The sequence below is a fragment of the Chrysemys picta genome, chromosome 18 (genome assembly GCF_011386835.1).
Source record: "Chrysemys picta bellii isolate R12L10 chromosome 18, ASM1138683v2, whole genome shotgun sequence".
NCBI lineage: Eukaryota > Metazoa > Chordata > Testudines > Emydidae > Chrysemys > Chrysemys picta.
The window spans coordinates 11,686,945-11,706,956 of record NC_088808.1 but is presented as its reverse complement, the minus strand read 5'-3'; positions in this window follow the sequence as shown (position 1 = coordinate 11,706,956).

Sequence of the window (20,012 nt, the reverse complement as noted above, 5' to 3'; positions counted from 1 at the left end):
AATTGTTGTGGGTTGAATGAAACATGTAGTTTGACCCAAAATATTTTTTTGGGGGGGGGGGGAAGGGAGGGAAGGGCAGTGTTTCGTTTTGGCAAGAAAAAAAATCTGTTTTGGGTCGACCTGATTTTTCCCCCCAGATTTTTCTGTTCAGCCACCGAACCAAAACCTCAATTATTTGCTCAGTTCTCCTTCTGCTCCTTTCAATCCTGCCAAACATCGCAGCTGGATCTAAGATAATCAGTTCCTAACATCTACAGTGTGCCTTGGATGTAAAGTTACTCTACAAAATACACACTCCTCACCCTGCTAGAGTGATTACAATCTATTGTGTCAGGCACTAGTTGGGACGTATTTATTCAGTTTATTCTTGATTCTTACATACGGATGCTTTGGACTACAATGACCCCTCTGAAGTCATTATAGGCACTTGCATCCATGAGTAGCATAGAGGGCACATTAATAAGCAGTGTATAGAAGGAGACAATAAGGGGCCCAAGAAATCATTAAGTCTATTGTGTCAGTCTGACTGTAGCCCACAAAGGCACTGAATCCGCAAACTAAAAATACCTTTAGGAAATGCTGTTGACGCAGTTATTGTACATTGGCAGCGTCCTCCTCCCCCTCCCCAACCCCAACACACACACACACACGCCACCAGACCTGCTCAACACAACACACTCTGGTGGGCATTCAGCTATGCTTGCATGTCAGAAATATCCAAAGGTGCAGCCCTTTCAGAAACTAAGGCCTTTCTCATCATCTGAGTTTAATACAAGTGAAGCTGTGATCTTAAATTTGGGCTAAATCCTACAATTACCTGAAGATCAAGGCCTATTGTGCTAGGAGCTGTACAAACACATAGTGAGAGACAGTCCCTGCCCCAAAGAGCTTACATGCTAAAGGGGGTGGGGAAACAGAGGTGGTCTACCCATGGATTGCACTTAATACTGGCCACTAGAGCTAGATTAAGGCAATCTGATACTCTGAGCACGTCCCATATAGATCCAACCCCATGCTGCTGCCCATCCTGGGGTGGCAATGAAGAGGCCACTCACACAAGAGCTACCTGTTGGGGTCCCCCGCATAACTGGACTACTGTTCCCTGCCTTCAGGTAGGCTGAAGTCCATCCAGAGAAGCAAAGCGTCACCTCACTCAACCAAGCAGAGGGCTGTAGGTGTGGCAGTCTTTACCAACAACCCCCCTGCAGGGCACTGACAGTTTGGCTGCAGTGAAGACCTCTTGTGCACAGATGCCTATGATGGGCTAATGCAGGGAGGGGGCATGCCAACAGCATCAGGTTTCAGAGGTAACAACCAATTAAGACAAATGGGGCAGTTCCCACCTCTCAGAGAGATTTTTCCAGGCCCTCTGCAAACTCAGGCAGATGCCACCATACTCAGGGCATATTTTCAAGCTTTCCTTCACCGTTGCTAGGCCTAGGAACATTTCCTTTTTAATGAAAAACTTAGACTTTGTTATCACCATGTGATTCCAGGAACTGGGGCCTAGATAAGTGCTTAGGCCTTAATCTGGCCCTGCTGACCACCACATCTGGTAGCGGCCACTGTTTGGGACTATAAGCATGATTGATTTGACCCAATACGTCATTTCCTATGGCCGTTGTTGTGTCTCTGGTTCTTTACACTACAAAGCAGTATGAAGAAACTCCACAGGCACCGTTGGGTCCCCAATAACCATGTTTACTAAATATACTCAAACACACCCGGCCTGACTGCATACATACACCTGCTCTGACTGGTTTCTGGTGGCTTCTAAAACATAGAACACAGTAAGCACCATTGCAGGGACCACAAACTTTTTAAAGAGATACTACCCTATTCCTATACAGCATCCTCCCATGAGGAAATTCTGAATCCTAGAAAATTGCTGAAAGTAGAAGACAGAGGAAAAAGAAGGTGATATGGATTCTGGTTTTGAATTCCACCCCCAAAAAGAAAAGGAACAAAACTATTCCCTGCCTGACCTGATTGTGGATTCTCCAACATGATGAGAGACAAGGTGGGTGAGGTAATATCTTTTATTGCTATATCTTTTATCGCCTTCTGTTGATGAGAGAGACGAGCTTTCGAGCTACACAGAGCTCTTCTTCAGGTCTGGGAAAGGTACTAAGAATGTCACAGCTAAACACAAAATCTAACAGATAGTTCGGCATACTTATTTAGCTGTGATACTCTTAGTACCTTTCCCAGACTCGAAGAAGCGCTCTGCACTGCTTGAAAGTTTGTATCTCTAATATCTTGGGACCGACATGGCTACAGTACTGCATCTCCAATAGGATGTCTAACTCACACTGAATAATGTGTATTGATCACTTCGTTACAAGCTTTATTGTTCAGTGCATCACCAATACAACAGTTTATAAAAAACCAGGAGAGACAGGATGTAGTGAGTAGAGTTTTACTTCTCTATCTATTCAGGCTTCCTACACCCACATTTCAGCAGCAGGGAATTTTTAGGATCATGTTATAAACCCTTGCAAAAATGGAGTTTATTTTTTGTCTGATCTTTCTAACGTCTTCTTAATACACATACACTCGCAAGAAGAACAAAACGTCAAAAGAAGCAGAATTTGCCTGTGGAAAGCAGAGACAGGAGCATTTCTCACCATTTAATAAAAGAAAGAAATGTATGAAAATGTAGCGCTGGAAAACAGCGCCAGACTGACAGTCTGTCCACAGAATGGGTGATGTTTGGACATCGCTGTATAAACGGCGCAACATTCCCCCGCCAATGTGACTCAACGCTATGCAGCACCCGACAGGGGTGAGGCCAGTGTTTAACCACCGTGGCACGTCCTATCCTTTAGCCGCTGCTAAGATTACAAGCCACAGCAGGCCAGTTAATAGTAATGATGCGGGGTTTGTAACGGGGTCACACCTGTCCACTAGCAACTGGACTGAAACCTGCCAATTTTGTAAATGCTATTATTTTCCCCACCTAGAGAGGAGCAAAGAAGCGGGTCCAGAGTGAGGAATGACTTTAGACAGTCGGCTGACTCCATTCTGGGACGCTGGAAAAGTGGAGGGGTCGAATGACAATGCCGCTGTTGTGTCGTGCTGATAACACGGTGAGTGTCGCGGCTGCAATGGAAGCTGTGGGGTTTGGAAGGGTCAACTGGCTGCCGCCCACCCAACCTGGCATTCTGCTGAGTCCAGCTCTCCGCATTTCCCTTTCTTGCTGGGTTTCCCTCCAAAGCATTGCAAAGGCATTTATCAGTCTCAGCTCTTGTGCTTCCATTAACTTTTCTTGGCCTCAGACAGTAAAGCTGTGTAGTTCATTTCATTCATTTAGACAATGGGGGGCGGAGGGGTAAAAATAGGAGAGAAAGCTTTTTAAAATAAAATAAAATAAAAATCTGATGGATAATGGTGTCCCTGATATGATAAACAATGTCAGCTCTTGCTTGCATCGTACCAGTCACAGCAAGATGTGAGGAACACAAGCAGATTCCTTATAGACAAAGGAGTCCTGGGACCAGCTGAGCCTTCCTGCTCCGGTTTGCTAGTGCTGGGCTTTTGTAAGCTCCCATCAGCTCTTCATAACTCCTGCTGGTTCTAGTAACAGCACTCAGTGCACTGCTGTCCCATTGCTGAGGGTAGGTAGGCCCTGGTGGAAGGATTGGGGTTCTCTCTATTCCCAAGTTTCCCATATCAGCAATAAAAAGTGTGACAGTGCTCCTGGTACTGGATCATAGAATCATAGGACTGGAAGGAACCTCGAGAGGTCTCTAGTCCAGTCCCCTGCACTCAAGGCGGGACTAAGTATTATCTAGACCATCCCTGACAGGTGTGTATCTAACCTGCTCTTAAAAATCCTCAGTGATGGAGTTTCTGCAACCTCCCTAGGCAATTTATTCCAGTGCTTAACCACTCTGACAGTTTGGAAGTTTTTCCTAATGTCCAACCTAAACCTCCCTTGCTGCAATTTAAGCCCATTGCTTCTTGTCCTAGCCTCAGAGGTTAAGCAGCACAAATTTCTCCCTCCTCCTTGTAACAACCTTTTATGTACTTGAAAACTGTTATCATGTCCCCTATCAGTCTTCTCTTCTCCAGACTACACAAATCCAATGTTTTCAATCTTCCCTCATAGCTCATGTTTTCTAGACCTTTAATCATTTTTCTGGCTCTTCTCTGGACTTTCTCCAATTTGTCCACATCTTTCCTGAAATGTGGTGCCCAGAACTGGACACAATACTCCAATTGAGGCCTAATCAGTGTGGAGTAGAGCGGAAGAATTACTTCTCATGTCTTGCTTACAATACTCCTGCTAATACATCCCAGAATGATGTTTGCCTAGGAAGGAGTACTGCGGAAAGGGATCTGGAGGTCATAGTGGACCACAATATGAGTCAACAGTGTAACACTGTTGCAGAAAAAGCAGTCACTTCCCATTTTGTATGTGTGCAACTGATGGTTCCTTCCTTAGTGGAGTACTTTGCATTTATTGAATTTCATCCTATTTACTTCAGACCATTTCTCCAGTTTGTCCAGATCATTTTGAATTTTAATCCCATTCTCCAAAGCACTTGCAACCCCTCCCAGCTTGGTATCATCTGCAAACTTTATACGTGTTCTCTCTATGCAGTACATTATATTATTATTCTGCCCTTGATTAGGTCTGGTGTAGAGATTGAACTAAGGACTAGAGCTGGGCAGAGAAAGCAAATGCAAATTTCACAGAGGATTTCAATATTTAAAAATGTGATTTCATTGTAATTTGGAATGAAACCCCAAAGTTTCCAAATTCTCCAGGAAAGGAAATGGAGCCCCAGTTCAGGGCAGCCCGCCTAGTGGGCTGCCTGGAGCAACTCAGAGTGCAGGCTGCCAAGGACTCATGATTTTGGGACCAGGACTACCAGGCAGGGCCGGCTCGAGGCACCAGCTTGCCATGCAGGTGCTTGGGGCGACCACTCTGGAGAGGGGCGGCAGGTCCAACTATTTGGTGGCAATTCGGCGGACGGTCCCTCACTCCCGCTCAGAGCCAAGGACCTCTCGCCGAATTGCCACCGCAGATCGCGACTTTTTCTATTTTTTATTTTTTTTGCGCGCCAGTTGGGGTGGCAAAAACCCTGGAGCTGGCCCTGCTACCAGGCTCCTGGAGCCCCATTAGCCCACTGGGCAGGCTGCCAAGGAGTTGGATGGGTGGGCTGGCTGGCAGAAAGCAGGCAGGATCCCAAGGCGCTCCACTAGAACTTTGTCAAAATCAACCCATTTCCATGAAACATTTCAATGTTGATGAAGCAGCAAATTCCAAGGAAAAAATGTGTCCCTGGAATTTTTCCAACTACTTCTACTAAGGGTCTAAAAGCAGACGCAAAGGGACCAGTTCTACGTTAGCTCAGAGACAGCAGTGGACTCAAACCTCTACGCGAAGTCTAGCCACTAGAGAGGGACAGAGAGCCACTCACTGTTGGTGTGGAGGACCAAGTATAATTTAAAGTTCCTCTATTATTACAGTGAATTTAATGGCGGCTTACTTCCAACCACCAGAGAAAGGCCGCCACCATAGGCAGCAGTGGCCTCATCAGAAGAGGGAAAGGGGCAAAGAAGAAAACCAGACAAAGACAAAAAGTGCAGGGTTAAGGCGTGTGGCACATGGGGACACTGAGCAGAGAATGCTGGACCACAAGAGGAGATCAGAGGATGCTCCCCAGGGGATGCATGAGCAAGTGGAGATAAGCAAGAAATACACACTCCAGTGTCACTGATAGCCTCCTGGTGGATGCTCAGCCAATGCCACGAGGATACAGACAAGGAGGTTTCTGCACTCAGTGGGGACAACTGAAAACCTGGCCACTTGTGCTGGATTGTTACAAGGTTATCAACAAAACAGGACCAGCAGGGCCAGGAGCAATGCAAGCTTCTCTCCCCCACCCCCTCCGCCGCCCCCTGCCCACGCACGCCAAATCATGCATGTTAAAAATAATATGCCTTCCACCATTCTTGTGATCACATTTGATCGCTTTGGGCAGGTGTCAATGGATGACTAAATGGCTGGCTATGGAAAGATGCTATTTAATTAATTACAATGGAGCCCAAATTCTGAAAGGAGACAGAAGGAAAAAAATAGCCCATGGGAGCCCCATGACAATAAAAGATGACTACTGTCAAAATCTGTGTTGTTCAGATATTACTTGCTCTTGACATTATGAGCACTGTGCTGTGCTGTTTGCTGTTGATAAACACCCTGTTGGTCATTTGGATAACAAGATCAGCTTCAGTGACAGGATTGCATTGGAATCACTGAAATGCAGCCACCTCTGGGCAGTAACATGACAGCAGTTTAGTAGTAAACTATATAAGTTTAGGGCACGAAGTGAAGAATACCGTATCCGGTTGAAAGTGCAGGGGTATACAGTGAGAAGTTACCAAAATCGGACACCAGGGTTAGCTCCCCTTTTATAACAACTATAAGTACTATGGGACCCATAACTGACTTCAGTTTGTCATCTCATGCTAAAGAAGGGCATTGGTCCCTGACACTACATCATGCTACGGCACTGGATTTGTACTGACTTAAAGGGAAGAACTCCACTGACTGTATCACCATCATTTCTTGCAGCATCTGGCTGGAAGACTCCCAAAGAGCAGCTAAAGTACTGATCTGGTCCTACCCTTGCTTAGCTGAGTGGAAGGTGCAGTTGCAGTTGGGTGGACAGGTGCACCGAGATGCTCTTTCTTGACACAAAGAACTCCTCCTATTCAGGTTAATAAAGTGACCCACGTTCACAGCTAGACATTCTAACTGGCTGTCCATCCAGAAGTGCTCCCCGATCCACCTCTGCGGTCCTTGCTCAGGGTTGAATACTGAGCTGCCAGTCCTGGGTAGCAGCTGTGCTCAGGGGATTAGTGGTCGGTATATAGCTCCCATCTAGTAGCGTCACAGCTGTCCAAGAAAAGGTTTGCTGATTTCCCAGGAGCACGAGTTCAAAAGCAGGTTAATTCTACCCAGAGTCTGAGGATTTCCTATGGAGCAATGGGTCACTTAGATTCATTGGGCATATATCAGCAAGGAGTTATCCAATCTCAAGCTCAAAATCAGGGGACCACTGAGTCTGACAGCTTATACCTGCCTTAGCTCCATTCATAGCAGCCTTATTTTGATAGCTATGGCACATTCCCTTTCTGGACTCAGAAGCAAGAGGTATTTGTGTGAAAACCCAGATGACTTTCTCCCTAATTAGCCTAATGAGCCTTTTGGCTCCCACATAATGACAAGTAAATGAATTTGCCCTTTCCCTGACAAGTTCTTATGGGAATGATCCGAAGCCTTTTGTAACAATGCATCAAAAGTACAAAGTCATTAGAAACAGTTGTCGGACTATGAAATTAGTTATTGATTAATAGTGCATCCAAACAGCCATATTGTTCTTTCTAGAAGAAAAGAGAAACAAATCTCAATGCTCATATTTCACTGCGTGTGCAGGCTACGGGAAGGCACAAACTATTTATTTAGTGTTCTTTTGTGTCCAAAAATGGTAAACACTTACAGCTGCGCACACAGAAACAAACACACACACACACACACACACACACGCACACACACACACCCTTTCGAACATGTGTTTTGTCTCGGTCTCTACTGGGACATTGGACTTAGAAAACCTTTGTGAAACAGCTGAGTGTTCCAGCTGAACCCATCCTGGTGGTTTCATTCCAAATCCGGTTGTGTACTGGTTATTTTCCTCTGGGCTAATTTAGCTACAACGAATCAGGAAAAAGATCTTGGAGTCATCGTGGATAGTTCTTCGAAGACGTCCACGCAGTGTGCAGCGGCAGTCAAAAAAGCAAACAGGATGTTAGTTGTTAGGAATCATTAAAAAGGGGGATAGAGAATAAGATGGAGAATATCTTATTGCCCTTATATAAATCCATGGCACGCCCACATCTTTGAATACTGCGTACAGATGTGGTCTCCTCATCTCAAAAAAGGTATACTGGCATTAGAAAAGGTTCAGAGAAGGGCAACTAAAATGATTAGGGGGTTGGAACAGGTCCCATATGAGGAGAGATTAAAGAGGCTAGGACTTTTCAGCTTGGAAAAGAGGATACTAAGGGGGGATGTGGCCTTACAGACACAAACACACCAGCTTGTTATCCTTTCAACAGGTGTGTATTTATTTGAAAAGAGGAGACTAAGTGGGGATATGATAGAGGTATATAAAATCATGAGTGAGGTGGAGAAAGTAAATAAGGAAAAGTTATTTACTTGTTCCCAAAATACAAGAACTAGGGGGCACCAAATGAAATTAATGGGCAGCAGGTTTAAAACAAATAAAAGGAAGTTCTTCACACAGCGCACAGTCAACCTGTGGAACTCCTTGCCTGAGGAGGTTGTGAAGGCTTGGACTAGAACAGGGTTTAAAAGAGAACTGGATAAATTAATGAAGGTTAAGTCCAGGATGGGTAAGGAATGGTGTCCCTAGCCTCTGTTTGTCAGAGGGTGGAGATGGATGGCAGGAGAGAGATCACTTGATCATTACCTATTAGGTTCACTCCCTCTGGGGCACCTGGCATTGGCCACTGTCGGTAGACAGGATACTGGGCTGGATGGACCTTTGGTCTGACCCAGTACGGCCATTCTTATGTTCCTAACAGGCCTAATACAAGCATCGTAAAGCAAGTAGAGCTGAAATTCCATCCTTCTTCTGATTCATCAGAGAACTTGATCAGCTCCAAGGTTTTGAAGCAATGGAGAGCTGCTAAAGACAGGCAGCTGGAAGGGCTCAGGCTCAGCTACTCTCTGCTTCCTCTAATGGCATAAGGTCACATTAGGAGCCGGTACAATAGAATTAGGGAGAAGATAACACTCCAAGAGCTTCCTCCACAAATTCAGAGGGACCATGATGCCTGTGATCCCTCCCAGGTAGGTTTAGAGTAGCGTGTTGGAGGTTCAACCTATTCACTCTCTACGATCCATCAATCCTTGAGAGAGAGGGAATGTGTTTAAATGACAACATTTAAACAAAATACTAAGGACTTTGCCATTTCATAAGAGCGTAGTAGGCTCACAGGTTGCATAAAACCGCATGGGATGGACTTTCTGTTCAATGTCAAAGGTGTTTGAGTAATTTTCATTTATTTAAAAAAAACAAGTTTCCTACCTGTATACATTTCAAAACCATATTGGATTTCCCCCCCCTCTTGCACATAAATACGGCGTACCAGGATCCCAAATAATTCCAGGCACTTCTCCAAGTGTCATTTCTGGATGGGATTATTGGAGTGCTGGTGGGTTCCCATCCATGGGTTGGGAGCCTTGTCTTTTCTTTAGAAATTTGAGAACCACTTTGCATAACTGATTCAAATCTTCACCTTAAACTTGAACTGAAGTTTGGAAAAATTAAGATCCCTCTTCCCTATTGTGTTTCCTTTCTGCACACCTGGGAGTTTCCAGGAAAGGAAGTGCTGAACTACTGTCAAAGAAAGGATCTTTGTTGTACTCTTCCCATCTTGGCTGAAAACATCAGGTATCATGCAAGAAGTGTTGTTTTGAGAAGATCCCTAGCCCGTTGTTATGTCTAAGAGGTTCAGATAGTTTGGATACATTTCAGATAATCATCCATTTAATCAGGCTTCCCTGGTATTGCTTTTCAAATGTGAAAAGTGCCCGGCCTGATTGAGATGGAGATAGCTGGCATGTCACAAAATCATTTCTACTTCTTGCCATTGAAATCCATTTGATGGGCCTTTCAAACAAAGCCAGGTTACGTTTCCAGCACTTTTTATAAGTTTCTTTGGAGTAAAATCTCTCCCTTGCAAGCCCTCTCGTTAAGACTTGCATATCTGATAACTTTCCATGCATTATTAACCTAATTGAACCCAACATATATTCTAAGATTTTCATTAATATTTTTAACACATTACTGCATCTTTACCCTTGAGCAGTCAACCAAATTTTCATCTTCATAAAAATGGTCTGCTCAGAGTCAGACAATCCAATCACTTCCAGTCCATAAGGTAAATTCTCTCTCTCTCTCTCTCTACTTTCCATTTTGCAATTTCTTTAACAATCAGCATAATATATTTTTGGAGGCTTATTTGCCACTAAAGTTATTCCCAAACTGCAACCCGCTGTGACCTGAGATGTACTAACTTCTTCACAGAGTTGAAGAGAAAAACCTAGACCTGATCCAAACGGGCGTAACTCCTATCACTTCAATGGAAGGAAACCAACATATACCAGCGAGGAATTTGGGCCTCTCCATCATCTGTAAAATGAATACAATAAAATGGAGGCGGTCTCTAGACAAATGCATTGTAAGAGTCAAGCACAATGGGGCCCTGAGTGTTATTATTCTTTCTTCCTTTATATTGTGGTAGCAACTAGGAGGAGCTCCACTTATGGAGCAGGCCCACATTGTGCTAGCGAACACCGAAGACAAAGCTCTGGCACCATAAGCTCACTGAGACCTTTAGAAGATATTGTGATACAAATGTCAATAAACAATAAGAACTACCTCAGAGGCTGTTCTGGGGATTAATTAAATTCCTGGATAAAAGGCATGATATATTTATCTATGCTGGAAATGAAGAGAATTTTTTTATTATTATTATCTTAAACCAGATTTATTCCACTCTGTATGCATCCGAAGAAGTGGGCTGTAGTCCACGAAAGCTTATGCTCTAATACATTTGTTAGTCTCTAAGGTGCCACAAGTACTCCTGTTCTTTTTATCTTAAACCAAACTCCATCTACATTTTAAGAGGGTAGATTTTTGTTTTGTAGCCACGAAATTGCTGCCATATTAACAAGAATTTCCAGACATTCATGGATTGATTTTTGCGTAACTGTAACTATATTAATTAATTCAAATTACCTCTAAGTAAAATTTAAATGAAGTTAAATTTGGAGAAATTAAAAATATTTAAAGTCGTGGCTTAGAAGCCTTGAGACATCGTAACTGTCATGGCTCATGCTCAATCTCATTCATTCTGGGACTGAGAACACAACCCGAGTACATTGTGTGCTCCCAAGATTTGCCAACTGTTTCATTTTCTGTACATTTCAAAGCTGCCTTAAAGGTCTCTCGATGGAGCTAATTTAAAAGCATTTCCACTGGTGGCAAAAGTGTCTGATCGTAATTTCTATGTCTTCTGTTTGCTGCCTACAGAGGATCTTCACACAGGGCTGGATGAAGGAATAGACCAATGCCCAGGGTCTCTTCTCCCAGAGGCATGTGACCATGGCAGAATCTAAGCTTTCGCTTAAAAAAATACATATCCAGCCTACATAGATGTGAAGTAAAGCTTGAAATGTCTGCCTGAGTCTGCAGCCAGCCTGCAGCACAAAGAGCAGCGGTGGCTGCCAGACCCAGGGAGGAAACTGTCTCATTCCACCAGAGAAGACAATGTGTTGCCAAGGCTCTGGGGGTGCCAGGTTGCCATTGCTCCAAGGGGGTACTGCTGCCACTCCCACCTCGGCAGTGATGGTGGCCATGGAGGGGGGGGAGGGATTCCTTATGGGTGTGTCCACAGCCTTTGATGACCTTAACCCAGTCCTTGATTACTTTAACAGGTGCACCCTGGCTGAGCCAGCTCTGGGTCACGTATGGGGTCACGTGCTGGGAGAAGTTGCAGCTGAAGAGTATCAGGTTGCACTTTACTCCAGCATATCGGGCCCAAGACCCAGTGTTGGGTTGCCTCTACCCTGCAGGAAGCTGCATTAGAAGAAGGACTGGAGGGCCCATACCGGAGCCTGTCGGGGAAGGATGTTTGTGTGGATGAGGAGAGCTGCAGAGCTGGTGGGGGCTTCTGTAGTTCTGCTAAACAAGCAAACGCCTGCTGGCCCTGCCTATGTATTCCAAGCGTGCCTGCCAGTGTGGTATCTAAGCACACTGCTCCTCATTTTGCCAATTCAACTCTGCTTGCTGCTCCTGCCCACCTGGATAGATCTTCCAAAAGAGCCCACCAAAATTGCTACTTCCTAAGCCCAGGTTTCAAGGTGGCCTTTTGGTTAATATGGCCATGGGGTCCCATCTGTGCTAACGGAGTTGTTAGAGTCTACTGGAGTATAGGGTAGGACTTGTATCCTCCTTGCAGCAGACCTTCTCCTGGGGATGTGTCCTATTAGTATCCAGCATCTTGCCTTTGTTAGTTTTAGACTGGATTCTGTTGGCTTCGTTTGAAGGACCAGTTGCTCTGGTCCAAAAACCTAGTGACTAACTGGAACCAGGATGAGCCAGTTGCACATATCCAACTGGGATTTCCCCTAGCATTGTCCCATCCTGATAGAATCCCCCAGACGTGGAGAACCATGGAGAACCAATGAAGCCAGTCTACCTCCCTTTCAGCTTAGCCATTCAGCCACATAAAGTGAACCTCTTATGGGAAGGAATCCGCTTGTGGCAATGTAGCTTCTCATTGCTTTTGAGTTCTGGGCCCTCTGGTGACCAGCGACACACCAGGAACAATGAAAGTTTCCTGGTTTAAAAAAAAAGAAAAGAAAGAAAAAGTTTTGGCTTCTAAAGCGGGGAAATAGTTTGAGGCTATGTTTTAATTAAAATGAATATCTGTGCTATCTTAATGTTATTGCCAGTTAAGTGTAGCAGGGTGATTTAGAGTTCTATAACACAATTATACTCCGGTAATGAAGCTCCGTAGAATTATCCTTGGAATTTAGAATGCAGAGGGGAGCAGTAGCTCTCATTTGTAACCGTGTTACGGCCTTTATTGTTATAGTATTTTCTGGTTTCCTCAAAGATTTGAGTTAATCGTATTTAAGTCTCTGGTTACATTAAAGAGAGATTGAGAACGGACAACAGGAGCTGTTATATTGTCCCTGCAGCAGTTCCTAATGCTCTTCTCTAAGCAGAGAGATTTAACTCCGGCTCTGCTACTGCTGACAATGCCAGCCCAACAATCTTAACCCTTTCGCTGGCCTGGCTCATCCTGCTCTTTATCCAGCAGGGTAGAATACATGTGGCAGCTTATCATGCAAGCCAGGAATATCACGCACAGTGTAGCAATTGCTCTCTAGACCTTAAAGGAGTAGCAGGGAGACTGTTGATGTACGTGCCTTCACGGCAGGAATGGGTTTATTCCAAGCAGTTTAAGCTCCTTTGAAACAAAGCTGCCTATCACCCCCATCTGCTTACCTTAGTGACGCTTTGTCAATGGGTGTGCAGGGGGGTTGCATGTGTCCTTACGCCTGTATCAATATGGGATACTCAGAAAGCACACGTTGGAACATGCAATCTGCCATCATGGACAAATCACATTTGTCCAGCATAGCATGTGGCATGGGTCATACGCAGCATGGAAGTGCGCCAAAGGTGTGGAATTATGCTGGCATGGCACCTACTAGCTTGGCCTGTGAGCTGAGCACGCTGTCATGGACGCCTCCCATGCATAAGAGAGTAATTATTTTGGGGACATGTGGGTTTCTGAGATACCCTGAAGGCAGCTGGGCTAAACACATTGAGAACAAATGGAGCATTAATGAATTAAAATGGAAATCTATGGTTTCTCTCTCCCCTTGACTCCGGCGTCTCTCTAATTGATAAAGGCCCAATTATTTGTTTCGAGAGATGGGAATGAAGATTTGCATGGTTTTCTTACTTCATCCAAATGAGCCTTCCCAACTGGAAACAACACTTTTGAAAGAGTTGGGTTAACTTCACATTATTTTCAGTTCCGGGCTAGTGCTTTGGGTTGTAGGCCCGGACTGGAAGCAGAAGTGACAATACCAGGAGAGAAGCTGTTTTTGGGAGATTTCTAGTCTACATTTGCAGACCCAAATGGCTTGGCCTGCAGAAACTTGGAGTCTCTCTCATCAAAATTGTTTTCACCCCACTGCCCTGTAATGCTCTGATTCCAGACTGGACAAACAAGGGATATTGGGTATCCATCCCTTCAGGAGCCTGGTGTTCAGGGCTAGCCCTAGATCACTCACACCTGAGTAGAGGAGAGGCCAAGCATACACAGCACCAATAGCTGCCCATGGGCTGAGGTGAATTCCAGGCACAGAGCCAACACAAATTTGTATATGAAGGTCCTTTCTTCGCTTCATTATAGAGGTTCATCCCATTCTACTCCATCATCTTATCTCCACGGAATGACGCTTCTTTAACAGTTCAGTTTCCCACTCCTCTTCTATAAGAAAGAGAGCATCATCCGAAGAATGCAGGCTCCCTGGAGTTGGAGACTGTTGACATAAGACTAGGACATAAAAGGCCCAGTGCCTCTACTTCCAAGCAGGCAAAGATGCCTTGAATGATTGCCCTTGCAAGGGTACTTCATAGTAAGAAGAATGGATCTTTCTGAATATATCTGTTAGGTCCCTGATTGTGCCACCATTATTCACACCGAGTAGTGTCCTACCCTGTAAGAAGGCCCATTGAAAATCAGTGGGAACCTCCATGGGCTAAGATGTAAGGGTGTCAGGACTTGGCCCTGAAGCTGTAGGTCAATTCCACCAGCCCTTCCTGGAAAGCCCAGCTTTCAGGTTGCTAATCTTTCTCTGCAGAGTAAATGTAGTCACCCCACAGCTGGCAGAGCTGGATAAAAACACACAACTTATGCTTTGACTCAGGGAAGAGGTGGGGTCCTAGCATAAAAACAGGCCAATTTCCTAAATAGAGAGTGTGTGTTCCTTCTGCAAACCACTGGGCCCTCTCCGACTGTTTGTTAAAAGCTCGTGTTCATGGAATAAAGACTCAGCATTCGGGTACCCCAGGGCTATAATATACAAACCTCAGGATACAGGTGCCCTGGAGCTAGAGATAATGTCTCAGGATTCAAAGGCAGGTCTCTGTGCATCTTTTAATGCATTTTTTTAAAATGCTTTTCTAGACATCCATGGCCATATCATTGCATTTCATCTTTGGCATGAGTGCTAATCAGACACTAAATCAAACTGTCCACAGTAGACAGCAGAAACAGGCCATCTCCTTATGCTGCCTCCATCAGCCATAAATAACCCACAAATGGTTCGGATTCATGCAAAGCCGTGGCCAAAAGATGCGTCTCGAACTGCGCTCGGAAGGCCAGTAGAGTCAAGCACTGGTGAGAGCAAGTCCCACTGTTGGGAGCCTGCCACCAAATCCCAAGGAGCACCCATCGAGGGATTCTCCACAAACGTGCTTCTGCGATGTGGCACAGGCTCATTGCAAGAAAGGTCCAACCTTCATACGCTTTTGTCCCATTGCAACGGGGCATGCCCCATGCCAATCAGGAGAAGGTTAACCAGCTCCTCTGGGCTCAACTATAGGCCCACCCGCGGAGCCTGCTCCACTTGGAAGAACCACGCTTAACAGGGAGAACTTGTCACAGAAAGGAGCAGCAGGATGACAGATACTGTGCCTCACTGTTAGCTGACTCTAGCAGCAGTCACCAGGAGGATGACAGCTTATAAACCTCTGCCACCTACAAGCATGGACGAGACCAAGTACAGGCCGATTGCCACAGAGAGGGGTTGAAGATAAACTCTGACCCTGGGTTTCATGGTACCTAGCCACCATAAACAAGTCAGACCTCTATAGATTTTTTTAAAAGAAAACTCTGAAACTGAAAGTCCCCTTAACCGGACGTCTCGCCTACGTGTGAATCTGGAAAGACTAGAGTAACATTCCCAAAGCGGGAAAAGGACTTCAGATGAGGAGGAGACTCTGAAAGCACGTAAGTGGGACCTGGTAAAGGGCCGGCCTATCAATAAAAGCACTGTAGGGAGTATTTCTTTATACGCCACACAGTCAATCTGCAGAACTCATTGCCAAGGGATGCTGTGAAGCCCAGAAGCATAACAAAGAACAATTAGATAAAACCATGGAGGATGGGTCCATCAGTGGCTATTAGCCAAGATAGTCAGGGATGCAAGCCCAGGCTCTGGGTGTCCCTAAACCTTCAACTGCCAGAAATCAGGAATGGACAACGGGGGGTGGAGCACTGGAAATTGCCCTGTTCTGTTCATTCCCGGTGAGGCATCTGGCCTTGGCCACTGTCAGAAGACATGATACTGGGCTACAGGGATTATTGGCCTGACCTATATGGCCACTCTTATCCCTTTGATGTGTGAAATCTAGGACTATTTGTGTAACGGGGGTGCAGGGTGCACAGAGTCAGATGGTGACTTTTCAGTGGTTTGCACCTTGGTTTTACAGGATTTATTCTTTATGGGTACTTGGCTATATCTGGAATAGCAGATGTGGACTGTGATGTGTGCACACAAAGGAGCTCTGTGTGCCTGTGCATGCCTATGCTTATGTTCTAGTCAATTTCAGTTTTTATATGCTGCCCATCACCATAGTATCTGAGCACGTAGGTGAGTGGCCACAATTTGCATGTTATCACAAGTTCAAGTGGTGCATAGTATGAATGTGTAAACTGACTCTAATCAAATAAGAATGGCCATGAAACATCACTCAAAACTAGGACTAAACTTCAATCACTTTTTGGAGGTATGCACAAAGTTAGATACCAGTCAATATTTTTCAGTTTCACATCAATCTTGGGTTCCTGGGACCAGCCAGGACTGGAAATGCCCAGCGAGGGCAGAAGTATTTTGGCTCAATAGTTAGGGAGCTTAAGTGGTTCAGATTAGTGGCCAAATGTGTGGGTGTTTAGCAAAGCTAAATCACAAAATCGTGAGTATGTGTGTGCTTCTAAATATCAGGGTTTATCACTTTGTGTGTGTGCGTGCACATACGCACCACAGCTCTGCAACCCAACAAATTTCTAAATAGATTATCAATTCTTCACATGGGAAAGAAAGGTCACCATCCTTGAAGGACAAATCCCACCTCTGTCCAGGGCACTCAATGAGCCATTGGTCACTTGCACTTGATAGCTCCTGAATTGCAAGGTAATGTTTGTTGCATTTATTCTGCGGAGTAATTGAGTGGGCGTGTGCAATGGGGTGTATGTTATGCATTTGGCAGAGTCTGTGGTGCGAAAGAGGCAGGAGGCCACGGTCATCTCAATGTTACTGGGCATATTTAAGAGAGAAATGACATTATACATTCAAAAGCTGTTTACTGATTAAACCCAAAGCAAGCCCAGCCTTTCCAAGAGAGTAATCACCTGTTATTCATCAGAAGCGTCTGAGAGGCTGGCTGCAGTAGCTGTTGCAAAACTCCGGGATCTTGAAGGGCACCTTTTGTTATTATTATTAGTATTATCACAGAATCATAGAAATGTAGGGCTGGAAGGGATCTCAAGAGGTCATCTAGTCTAGCATTTCTCAATGACCAGTCAATGGACTAGTACTGGTCCCTGAGATCTCCTGAACGTGATTTAGGAAGGCAGCAAGCCGGTCCCTGGTATCAAAAAGGTTAAGAAACAATGAGCTAGTCTAATTGGCCATGCTGAGGCAGGATTAAGTATAAGTAAAGCATCCCTGACAGGTGTTTGTCTAACCTGTTCTTAAAAAAAGATGGGGATTCCACAACCTCCCTACGCAACCTGTTCCAGTGGTTAACTATCCTTAGAGTTAGAAAGTTTTTCTTAAATTATGGTAGTACCTACAAATCCCAGTTGAGATCAAGTCCCCTTTGTACAAGGTGATGTACGAACAATTAGAAAGAGACAGTCCCTGCCCCAAACAATCTAAATTCAAAAGATAGAAAGGGAAAAGAAAGTACAGAGAGGGGACAAGACTTGCCCATGGTCACACAGCAGGTCAGTGACAAAGCTCGGAATAGAACTCAGGTCACCTGAATCCCAGTCTAATGCACTATCTACTGGCCCATACTGCCTCCCTTGAGCCCTTCTCCCCACTGGAGCGGCCTAGATTTGCGTTATCACTACACAAGAGTGAGAGTCCAGGTGTTGAGGGAGCTGGGCAGAGGCACATCCTGCTCCTGCATCACATTCTTCCCATTGTGTGTCAATGACAAAAATCTTTTGGGAGCAGATCCTGCCCCACTCCCTCCCCTCTCTTCTGCTGTGGACGGACGTGACCCTGCAGAACTGGAGCACTTTTGCTGTAGAAGGAGTCATGCAGAGGGGCTGCACCACCATCACCATAAAACTGTGCCCTGGGCTGGCTTCTTGTGGGGCAAACTGAGGACTGAAGCCTACATAGGATCAAATAAATCCTTCACTGTGGGGATTCATTGGCCATTTCTCCTGAGCAGCAGGTGTGCAGGAACCCCCGGCGCTGCGGCGGCTTTGTAATTACAATAGCAGCCCTGGAATAGCTCTGCTGGCATTCTGCAGTCTGGGACAAGGGTGATTTTCCCAAAGAATTCCTCAGCCCTGCTGTTTAAGTTGTGTGCTGGGCTAAGGATTAATCCCAGTGTAGGTGTAATACGGTAAATCCTGAGTTAGCAGCATCTATCCTGGCCCCTCTGTTTACATCAGTCTGGGGAGGGGAAAAGTGCCAGATGAGTGGACCGATGAGTTCAAAGTGACGATACCAAAGAAAGGAAATCTCAGTGATTGTAATAACTGGCGTGGTATCAGACTTCTATCTGTGCCAAGCGAAGTATTGTGCAAGATCATAGTCCAGTGTATATCAGAAGCAGTTGATAGCATTCTCAGAAAAGAGCAGGCAGTTTTTGGAAAGGGCGTGGATGCACAGACCAGATCTTCACTCCACAAAAGATAATAGAACAATGTTTAGAATATGTAGAGATGCCGTTGCCAAACTTCAAAGAGTTTGAGAAGGCTTTTGATAGCATTCACAGGACCAGCCTATGGTGCATTCTGCAGGCATACGGAATCCCTCTCCGTATAATCAACATCATCAAAAGCTTCTATTCCAACTTTACATGCAGCGTTGATCGCAGTGAGCTCAGTTCTGAAGTCAAAACAGGGGTATGTCAGGGGTGTGTCATGTCTGCAATCCTCTTCAACATTGCCATCGACTGGGCAATGCAGCATACAACAGAAGACATACCCTTTTCATCCCTTGAAGACTTAGACTTCGCAGATGATATCGCTCTCCTATCACATACCCAACGCCATATACAAGAAAAAACAACTCATCTCAATGCATTCAGCCAGCAAATTGGATTGAAAACCAACTACAATAAGACAGATATCATGACCTTTAATATTGGCTCACCTCAGTACGGATAGAGGATTATGTTTTCACCAATGTAAAAACATTCATATACTTGGGCAGCACCATCAGCCAGAGCGGTGGAACAAGCCAGGACATCCGGAACAAAATCAATAAAGCCAGGAACACCTTCAGGAGCTTAAACACAGTCTGGACATCATCAAAATACAACACCAAACCAAACTCAAGAGTTATCAGAGCTGCGTACTTTCAACACTACTTTATAGTGCAGAATGCTGGGGAATGAGAAAGTAGGACATGTCCAAACTGTCTTAATTCCATATAACCTGCCTCAGAAAAATCCTCTGTATCTTTTGGCCTAGAACAATCTCAAACCAAGATCTATGGACACAGTGCAGCCAAGAGGATCTGAGCACCATCCTTGCCAGGAGGAGTGGGAGATGGACTAGCCATGTGCTTTGGATGGAAACTGATTCCATCATCAGCATGGCAATAAGATGGACACCTGAAGTTAAGTGAAAACGAGGCTGCCCAAATGCAGCATGGCGAAGAGCTGTGGAAGCCGAGCTGAAAAACCAGGGTCACAGCTGGGAAACCATTGAAAGACTTGCCCGAAACAGACAGGAGCAGAGGAGCTTTGTCGCTGCCCTAAACACCAGAGGCGTCATGGGAACATGATGATGCTGATGAGGTGTCATAAAAGTACATGTACACATTTTGGCCTGGGTAACTCATTGCACAAAATGCCCCATGAGACTGTCGCCATCTCCTTTGAGAGATCTCCCTTTGGGTCCCCGTCCCATGCAACTGGTGCATCACCCCTCTGAATGCACAGGCTCAGTATTTAAAAGCAAGTAACGCACTGGGCTGTCCAGGTGCCATCGCTGGCAGCTCTGATCATCGAGTGCTCACATCATGGACAGCAAGATGGGAATGTCTAAGTAGGATCCCCATGTTTGAAATTTAGATCTGCATCATATCCACCACCTTGAATGTACAGACTTAGCTACCTATTAATCTTATCAGG